The following is a 10,813-nucleotide window of genomic DNA, read 5'->3' as shown; positions in this document are numbered from 1 at the left end:
AGAGGCATCCTTCGGTAGAATAAAGTCGCCTTCTTAACTTTGCAACTGCAGAATAGGCCTTGAAGAAACGATTTTTTTAGCGTTTCAAGCGCTATCTCCTGTGTTTTTCCCCAGATAATCTTTTGTGGTTGGTCCTTTTTCGTTAGGTCTGTTAAAGGTCAGATATTACGGCAAGATCAGGAATAAATTTCCTATAACATCCAACCATGACCATGATTGAACGCACTCGCTTCTTTGTCTCAGGTCTTGGAACGCTCAAGATAGCCTTTATTTTATCTGGATTGGGCAATTGCCGCTTGTCTCCAACAATGTGTCAAAGATACTCAAGAGTTTCATTGCCAAGTGCACATTTTGTAGGCCTGGCTTTAAGACATGCCTTCCGCAGACGAGTGAAGAAATCCCTAAAAGCTTCAGTAGACAAAAACATCGTCTATGATGTTTTCAACCCCGACCATTCCTGTAAGACGTTTTCTCAAAATGCGGCAAAACTTTGCTGGTGCATTTATAAGTTCAAATAGCATTACTGAAAACTGAAAGTCCGAATGGTGTGGTAAATCTTTTTCTCATAGGCAGATTCTGACATCGGTACTTGCTAATACCTTTTACCCAAATTTAGACGAGAGACCAGGGTTTCTAGCAAAGATATCAGATGCATTGGGAATCGGTTCGGCTTCAAAGATCGTAACGCGGTTTCAGTTGGCGTAAATCGATACAAAATCAGCATGTCCCGTCCTTCTTCCGTACAATCAAAACAGGTGCCGCATATGACGACTCCGACGGCTCGATGACACCTACTCGTAACATCTTATCTAGTTCCTAGAACATCAATGAATAATACTTCATCAGAGTTCACCAACATCGACTTCACATCTGTTTCTAAATCTAGTGTCAGTACATCTGATATTGTGATATCATCGCTGCTTCTGTCCTGTGTCGGTGGAGGATTGGTGACAAAATACCCTGGAGGCAAATCTTCGCCATTCTTTTCCTCGTCTGATACCATGGCAACGCAAATGACTGACAATACCTCTTTGATTACGTATGGTCGTTCTCGATTGCATTTTTTTTCTTGATCGGTAGAAGAACCAAAACCCTTCTGTCCAGGATTCATCTAGAGCTCTTGCCTTTTTGTTGATCTTTGGCAAGCTGGCACGTTTCTTCTAATTTATCCTTGAGGTCTACCACATACTAATAGGTGATCTTCGTACTTGGGTCAGGAACCTCTTAGTCCAAAGCCCTCTGGGGATCATTATTGGTCCCCTGACTGTCCTACCGTATAGCAACTCAAATGGCGCGTATCTAAGACTCTAGGACGCTTAGCACATATCTTCCGCATCATTCCCTTCTTCGTTGTATTGAATCATTCTACTAAACATTGCACATAGAGTGGTAAGGATATGTAAACAACCGGCATATGAGCGTATTCTTCTTTGCTTGGGCCCTTGTCTGAACTGCTTGTATCACTTCCGCCGGTTTCCAGTCTGAGTATGGATCGTTGGCGTGTCTAACTCTAGGACTGTTTCCTTATATTAAGTCATATACGTGGCTATTTATACATTAAGCAGATATAGTTCTTGTGAAATAGGAAAATCCATCAATAATTCATCAATATGAACAGAGAGTTTATCACCATTAGTCAATACACAGGTCTGCATCGCACCAATCAACTCTTCATCAAATACAAGACAATTCCGGATAGCTGTTCCTCAGCCAGTGTTTCTAAGCACCACCAAGGACGATCAGCAACGTGCCCTTTCATCATTGGCATAACATAGCTTACTGGACGTTCTCATGAAGTTGTCAGTACATTGGTCTATGTAGTATCAATTTCCTTAACTTTCGCATGATCATAACCCTTCAAACATGGCAGCGGCCTGCATATCCTTGGAAGGAACACACTGGACCTGGCCTTTCTGTGACTTCCCTGTACAGTTATGGGATATTTTGTCGGTCTTGTTACATATGGAATAGGGTTCTTGCGAACAGTTTTTCATTCAATCATATAATGAAAATGTAATTGTGTCGTGTTCATTGGTGATTTTGACAGAAGTTTTTTTCTTTTATCATGTAGCACTTGACATCTTGATTCGTTTTTGCCATTTCATTGTCCTCATTCCAATACAATAGTTCATGAATATTGTTGCAACTGAGGTATTCTTGTTATTAATGACTTACCTCTGCGTGTGAAATCCAAGACTGACATGTTTTCAGATAACTCTAATTTATCTACACTAGGTGTATCAATAGAAAATAATGAATTACAGCTTCAACATCATTTATTAAATGTTAAGACGAAAATATAATTATTGTGAATGCAAGTTTGACCAAATGCATACTAGTTGCTTCAAATAAGACATTATCACGTACTGGGTACTAATTACTCTTTGAATTTGAATATGAACATTATGAACATGTTTTAAGCTTCATTCGTGTATCTTTTATTCAAGACACGTGTCAATTCATATGTTAGAGTGAAACATTCACTACATTGTCAAATTAAGATACAGTGGAGTCAAGCAATGTATCAAACTTCCTCATACAGCTGTTTTGTCTTTTTAGGACTCGTCAGTGATGCTATGGGCTAAACTGTTAAACATGGAGGCAACTAACGAAATTTCAAAGTGATCGACAGAAATGTCAAAATGTATATAGGGAGATGTACTAGCCTCATAAATAAGTAGGTTTCCATATATCTGAAAAAAAATTAGAAGAACGTCAAGTATATGTATGTCTTCTCAGATAAACGGTAGCAAACATTTCCCGGTAAACTATGATATCCTACGACGTTCCATGTGTCTATATGTCTATTTTTTATACTCACCTATCCAGTACTTCTACCGCAGTAGCAAAAAAAATACTTCAAGGATGATTAGAGCAGCCCTTTATTTCAAATTGGTTGTCTTATTAGATTATGTGGCTGTATTTTGCATTCTTCATCATTAGTTATTTTCTGTTGGGAAATGTATTGTTCTCATGAAGTCCAACGCAGTCAATGTACATCGACTAACTACTGCGGTAAGTGTACTTAATGGTTATATAACTATGTTGTTTATGTAACGTCAAACTGTATGTAGTTGTTGGTCTGTAGCTGAAATTCCCATACCTGGCATTTTTTGCAAATGCATCAATACTTGTTTAAGCTTGCTAATAGAATCAGACAACTGCAACAACTTTATGTCATGAAAGCTTCAGAATCAGGCATTTATGTGTCGAAATACAAAATTGACTGGCGATAGAATAATTACTTATTTTTATGTCTCCCTAGAAATTACGGTCGTATGCATTAGAACTTTGTTCGATAATTGAATTGCGGATCACTAGGAAACGGCAAACTTTATGGTCTAAGTTTCCCTTTGAGACACACTGAAAGACTTATTTCAACTGACCTGGTAAATTACATTTTCTACTGGAAAAAAATGGCAAAAAGTCACACTTGATTTTCATTATCAAAACAACGATGAACCACAAAAGACAGTATATCGACTAACTATAGAACATAAAGAAGACACGTAATCTGTCAAAGCAAGTAGGTTAATGATTATGATACCTAACCTATTGCCACTTTCTGCTTAACTTTCAGCTTCAAGTTTGAGGTAATGACTGTTTGTCCCGTTGTCGGTATAAAATGGCCGGATGGGGTGTCATACTACAGTGTTCTGGTAAAATCAATACTTTTATTTGTCATGGTTCCCATTTACCCGCCTTTTAACTTAACATAAGAGACTCATAGGAGCTGTATCGGTTTGCTGAAATAACATTATTGCAACTCAAGGAAATGTATCTTCACCCAAAATTGCTTCATATCAAATATACGACAAAAATTGAGTAATTTCAACAGAAGACGGATTTTACAGAATTTGCGCAATTTCTCCTATTGGGCACTCCCTCCGACGAAACCCGTCGTTATACAATCTTTGTCTCCTTCAGCCAAGCATACATTAGACCAAATTAGAACAGAATTTAGGCATTCACGACAGAAAATAAAGGATTTTGAAAAGAATGGTCGATTTCCCATAATGGGCCCTGCCCATATTGACCGAGAGCTACAGTTCATATGAACCCTATTCCCTTTCACTCTTAAACCTGCGTTTTTCCTTTCACTCATTAATACTTCCGACCATATTGGGAAAGCATTCAAGCATTCCTAAGGGAGAAGCGCTTTAAAGATTTTTCTCTATTTCCAACGTTTGCCTAAAATCCTTTCATCACCAAAATATAGTAGCCTTTTTTTATTCTAAATTGACGGACGCCGCACGGATAAGATGATTTATTCCAGTAATTATTTTGTTAATTGTAAAGTTAGAATTCCTGTACAGTTAGGCTGTATGCCCTGTTCAAGAGTGTTTTATTGTTTGATAAAATAATCCAATCGTTTATTGCTCATATACCAAAAGCATAGACCAAACGAATTAGCTGCATTAATTATGACTGAAGGGTCTTTGTTTTTTTCTAGTTATTTTTTGCTCGTTTTGCCTCTGCTTATGGCCTACTAGATCGCAAACAATTCTCCATTTGCATATTCAAGATGAGCAAGAAGAGAAGAAACTCTGCAAGTAATCTGAATTTTGATTTATTCAATTCCCACCTTAAAGATAACCCTGCCTGTAACTGTGGCCACCCAGTTGAAAATTGTATTCACTTCTTTTTCCACTGTCCCTTCTTTACTAACCAGAGACAACTCCTCTTTAATTCCCTTTCTGACCTTAGTGATTCTATGCCTCCTACAATAGATACATTTCTTAAAGGTTCTCCTATACTTGATGCTTTATTCTTGATATAGTTCAGAGATTCATAACTGACACTGGTCGCCAGTTTTAGCAAATGTACATCCCATTCTATACTTCTATCTTTTCTATCTTTCATTTGTATTTGATGTCTTAAATGTGGGTCCGCCTGTCCATTTTAGGGACTCAGCTCAGGATTGTGTGCAAATGGACTGTTTGAACCTGCAGCCTGTCCCACCACAAATGGACAAATTTTGACCCAGTCTTGTAATATCTTGTGATACCTAATTTGTATTTTTTAGTTTATGTTACTGTTCTGGAACTCAATAATAAAAATGATGGTGATGCCTATTTTGCATTTCGGTTATATAATCATCCATTTGAATCTATCTTCTACATTCTTATTCCTAATATTATTATTATCTGTTATCTTTAATTTTGATTGATGTGTCTGTATACTTGTTTATGCAGTGTAAGGAGAGGGCTTTCATAGGCTCTGCCTGTTGCCCAATTCCTATTGTCAATACCACCAAGACAATAAAATATTCTGAAATCAAGAAGAGACGAAAAAAGATTTTTGGACTGTACTAATACGCTGTTTACGAATGTATGTTGCTTTGAAGTATGGTGACGGGGGATCGCACATTGCATTCACAATATCAGCTCTCAAGACATTAGAGAGATATGCTCTGAAAAAAGCTGATATGATATTCTGGTTTAGGAAAGCGTTCGTTCAATCAAGCATGATTGAGTATGTTTAAACATTTGACGAGAAGTTCATTTTGAATAACAAAATGTAGGAGATTCGGTAGCGTTTGATTTTACTCAGATCTCCATCTCAAGGAGAGTAAACTAACACATCGACATAGTTTATGATGCAGTGGGACCTCAATAATTGATTAGTTTCAAGGGAAAGATATATTGCTTCGTTTTCATAGGGTAATGTTCTTAAATCAATAAGAGTGTTTTGTTAACAATATGAATTTAATCATGGCGAATAACGGCTAATGCCGAAAGGTTGAATGTCCTTCCGTTCGTCAATGATTCTCGTTAGCACTTCTGTGCCCGAATCAAGGATATAATGGTAGAATTAATATCAGCCAGTAGGGTATTGCTGATTATGAACCAAGTCGGATTCATCCGATATTCAGCGATTTTAAATGTCCAGAGAAGTGGTTCGTTTGTATGATTATGTTCCGAAGTATACATTTTACAGCAAACGATTGCAAATAGTATACAACAGATAATGATAGAAGATCGCAGTTTTGAACAATACACACCATATTAACCGAACTTATTTCCAATTATCAGAGAGAAAAAGATCATTGAGGAGATGATTGTGATATTATGAATAGCGCAAAGAAAACGACTTACATCTGATGGTAAAGCTATGTTATTGCATTTCTTTGCATTACACCAGATGCAGGATTCTGCATGTCGAACAAAGATGAAAAATCTATCTTACCTACTGCACCATACTTCTCAATGTGTGTTACTCTGTTGTCTCTCCAAACCAACTATATATATATTACAGCACAATATGACAAGAACAAAACGAGACATCGTAAATGCTAGTAGTGATTGGGTCAAACCTGGATAGCTTTGTCCTGGAGCACGACCACATTTCTTTATAGGCGGTTCAAAATATCTGTTTGCTTCGCTTTACCTGAAAGAGATACATACTGCTATTGACAAATGGCCCTACTGTTGGAACTATAGCGCGTTCAAGAATTACACATATTTACGGATAATTTTATTCACATACTGAAGATTAGATCGTGGAGTTTAGTTCTTCTCGTGTAAAACGATTGTTTAAAAGACCGACAGACATACATTTGAATAGTGCCTTTCAATACCATTCAGAGTAGGACCAAATAATGGTCAGAGATGCTGAGAGCTTTGCGTTTGTAACCAAGAAAACATCATGGAAACATTTTCCAGTGTTTTCCTTAGGTATTATTGGTGGCATGACTGATGCCATCAACCGTGAGTTTTGATAGTGTTATTAACTCTGTATGAATGGTGTCACTTAAATGTCTTAAGAATATTTTCTTTTATCCTTAGTTATATGGATGTTAACAAGACTTGTCACCAGGAGGTGATAACGTTTGTCATCTCTATTTTTCACAAAGGATTTTATGAATTGTTATCATTTTTCGTTTGTCAAGTTTTTTCTTTATTTTGAACTCCTCATGCTCATTTTTGCCGCCAATCTGAAAATGAAATTGCAGAGTGGACTTTTTCGGATGTTCACTAATATTGTTGAATCTATTTGATCATACATTTGGATTTCCTTTTTTATTGAATCACCATTTGATTGGTCCACATGTACATACAACACAATTCAGAGCAAATAAGAAGAAAGAACGAAAAATACCACGTTGCTAAAGAGCCAATCAAGCATCATCGGTGACTTCATGATCCCTTGGGTTACTGTATTTCCTAACCTTACTCATGATAGTTACTGCTTCTTCCAAGCCGTCGCCTCATCATAATATATTCATAAAAAGCTGCATTTTGGCAATGTTGACATTCCAATGACATACTTTTCTTTCAATTGCCGAGCGTAGTCTGCAACAACTTACACGTCAGTATATTTTGGTGTTTTTTATTATTTTATTGCATTCTGTGATGTCATTTGTGACGATAATGCAAGTACTACAATGTAAAACTAAAGCTAAATGCAATTTTTGCAGGAATGGTCGAATTACACGGTAATTGTAGTAAATTGACATCTCGACCAACCTCGGCTGCCCTTGGTTTAAGTAGACTCATCTTATAAGTATGCTACCCACTATCCCCTAACCCTTTCAAAAAGAAAGTAAAAAAGGCACTCCTATGACCACCATGCTCTCTTGGGGTGAAGATCCTAGAGGTCATATATGAATATTTTTGCTCATAACCCTAGTATGACCTTTGTAACCCTTGCCTGACCCTGGCGACTAATCAGGTCATATTGACTTTAATTTCAATATTTTTTGTGAATGTAAATTTCATTACATTTTCCTCTTGTTTCTATAACAGTATGAGAAGGAGGCAGGTGGATGGTATGCACATGTTGACCATGGCTGATCCGCAGGGGCCCCAAGGGGTGTTGCCACAATGGATGCAATCGACTGAAATTTCAAGTCTTTCCAATACACAGATAAAAACCCGGCAAAGACATGATGTCATCTCGTATCTATGGGCTGAATATTGACGTCACAATGTAATCTATGACTATATGCCGTCGTTTCATTATAAAACCCTGACGTCATAAATTGTATAACATTGGCATACGGAATAAGCACCGCAATCATACACAATTATATGCTAGTTTCAAAGGTTATCTTTGGAAACACTTTGATTGCTAGTGTTACATGATGCTAACGGGATGCAGTCCTTGCTGACCTCTTGTTGGTACAGTCAGTGATCTCTCATTCGTAAGTCCGGTTGTTTTGAATCGCGTTTCGATTAAACTGTTCTGATAATAGTAATTGCCGCTTTTCGAAGTTTTATTCATGTATCTCAATTTACGGCCGGTCCTGGCTTTATGTTCAGTATCATTACTGAATATAGCCTATTCCGGTCTCGTTATACGTGACCACAAGGGATGTTATGCCTAATGCGTCTGCGACACATTTTTAGTGAGAAAGCACTATAAGGATATCATTGAGTTCAAGTAGACACTATCTTTAAATAACCTAAATGTTTCGAAAGGTTGAAATAATTACTCTTATATTTCTAAGCGGAAATTGTGTGATTCTTTATCAAAGAACTAATCTATGTTTGTCGCTAAGAATCGATTGTTCTCCAACGCCACACTGAAAAGATAAAAATATAGTGCGACCTGGTGGGTGACCTGCTTTCGTGTCAAGGTTTTGATATTTCAGTATGGTAGCATTATAGAAGCGTCCGACAGTGCCCCTCTCATCCGTTCAGTAAAGTGTCTAAATGTTATACTGTACTATGAAATGTTTCAGTAGTAAAACATTTGACAACGCTGTCCTCGTCAATCTTATTTAAAATTTTTTTTCTGATTTAAATGCAGAATCATAATTCTCGCTTGTATTCGTAATGGTTTCTTTAAACAAGGACAAATTTATATTCTGACATCTACTTTCATGGGACTGTAGCTACAGTCAGTTATTCGGATTCATTAGCATGTTTCTGAACACTGTCAATAATCGGCGTAGACAAATAGTTTATTTCATGTTTAAAAATTATATGAATTATGTATCTGCATAAGCATGGTTCCCCGAATTTCCCAAAGGGAGACTGTGAATGCGTGCGCACATAAAACCTGTAGAGAGTCGTTCAATATATTTGTTGAAATGCATTTATCCTTGCTTTCCCTATATATCATTATTTCAAAGTAAATTACGAGATCTGCGTTTTAATTAAAACTCGTTGCGCCATCGACTGTATATTAAGTACACAACTTTACTTCCTGCCGCTTTAATTACATCTTTTTTTGTGTATCAGATGGAATTTTTCCTTGATCCTATATATTACCCTCTTAATTTTGTCACTAAAAAGCTAAAAGGCTGCCATATTTTATCAAATTTCAAGGTTACACATAGTCCTTGTTCATTTGGAGTCGGTTTTAAAAGCAAAATGACTTTTGAATCATACATTTTTGTTATTGCAAGAGAGATACTAGATGAGTCTCTTTAATGTTTTCTTTACCCTTACTAGTGGTATTTAAATTCTGGAATTGATCAAGAAACAAGAATGCTTAGAGGAAGTCATAGTTTGTATGTCTTTGAGACTAATTCTCGAGAAGCAGTGAAAGAGTTATTCTCAAATATTACACACTGATGGCCTTTGGTGTGTTGTGCAAAGACATACGTTTTGTATAACTGGCGAATTTCTTCATCCAGGAGAAAAAAATCGCAAGTTTTCAAAATTTCTTCCTCCAGGATTTTCTCCCAATGTAGTCTGAAGCATGCTCCGAAGAATGAAAATCAGTTTTGCACAAACGCTTGGTCTCTGCCTCCTGAGATGGGGTACAATAAATGAAATAGTGACAACTGTTTCAAATTCTGTTCCTCTGTAGACATGCCAGGATTCTGTCCAAATTTGGATTAAGGCATTGGTGAGTGAATAAGAATAAGTTTTGTATTGCTAGCAATAAATGTTCACAGGAACATATACAGTTGTCGGTTTTAAATGGAAACTCAATGGGAAAAAGTACAAGGAAAATAGGACCACGTGTTGCGAAAGAATAAACGTAGTGTACTTCATCACCGAAAGCCACAATGTAAATAATGATTAATCCGTGTAAGTTACGTCACGTTCTCAAATGAGAACAAGGTATAAAATAACGCAACCAGCAGACAAACTAACGAGCATCAAACACGTCTAGCTTCATATCACACAACGCAACCAGCTGACAAACTAACGAGCATCAAACACGTCTAGATTCATATCGCTAAAAAAGTTTTGTCCGTGCATATTGAACCAACTGCGATATGTAAACACCATAGGTTGGGGATGCAAGGATATTGCTATTCAGAAATGGAAAATTCAAAATAGACAAATCATCACGTTTATCTTGGTGGAAAGCTGTCCATGTTATGGGTACATCTTAGACTATTTCCAAATAAAACCATTAATCTATAAATTGAACACATGTGGATCGATGTAAATACCGACTGAATAGTTATATACACTCGTAATTTTAGTGTTTTGTTTACAAAGTGTACAGGTAACAAGTGACGAACCTTAGTGAACACTCATTATATATACATTGTTTATGTAAACATTAAATGGTTGTCACTCTTTGCTCGACAAGAAATCATCTAAAATCTCTTACTCTCAGGAAGGACATTTCATTTTCATTACGTCTGTATTACTCACATGTTTATATCATTTTGTAAAAAAAATATATACACGGGTAAATTCTAAAAGCTGTGTTTGTTACATGGGATACCTAACTGGTGAGGATCCGGACTTGTCACATATGTACCCCTTTTGGCCGAGGCACACCACTCGTCACTCTCTGAATTGTAAAGCTATACGCAGGCAAAACGAATTAATTCAGGGTCGAGTCCTTTTTTACGAAAACTTTTTATTTTAAAATGACATTTATGATCACCAATTAAGCT

The sequence above is a fragment of the Ylistrum balloti genome, unplaced genomic scaffold (genome assembly GCF_031769215.1).
Source record: "Ylistrum balloti isolate Yb309-2 unplaced genomic scaffold, AGI_CSIRO_Ybal_v1 Utg370124, whole genome shotgun sequence".
NCBI lineage: Eukaryota > Metazoa > Mollusca > Bivalvia > Pectinida > Pectinidae > Ylistrum > Ylistrum balloti.
Note: the sequence above shows the minus strand (reverse complement) of the source record.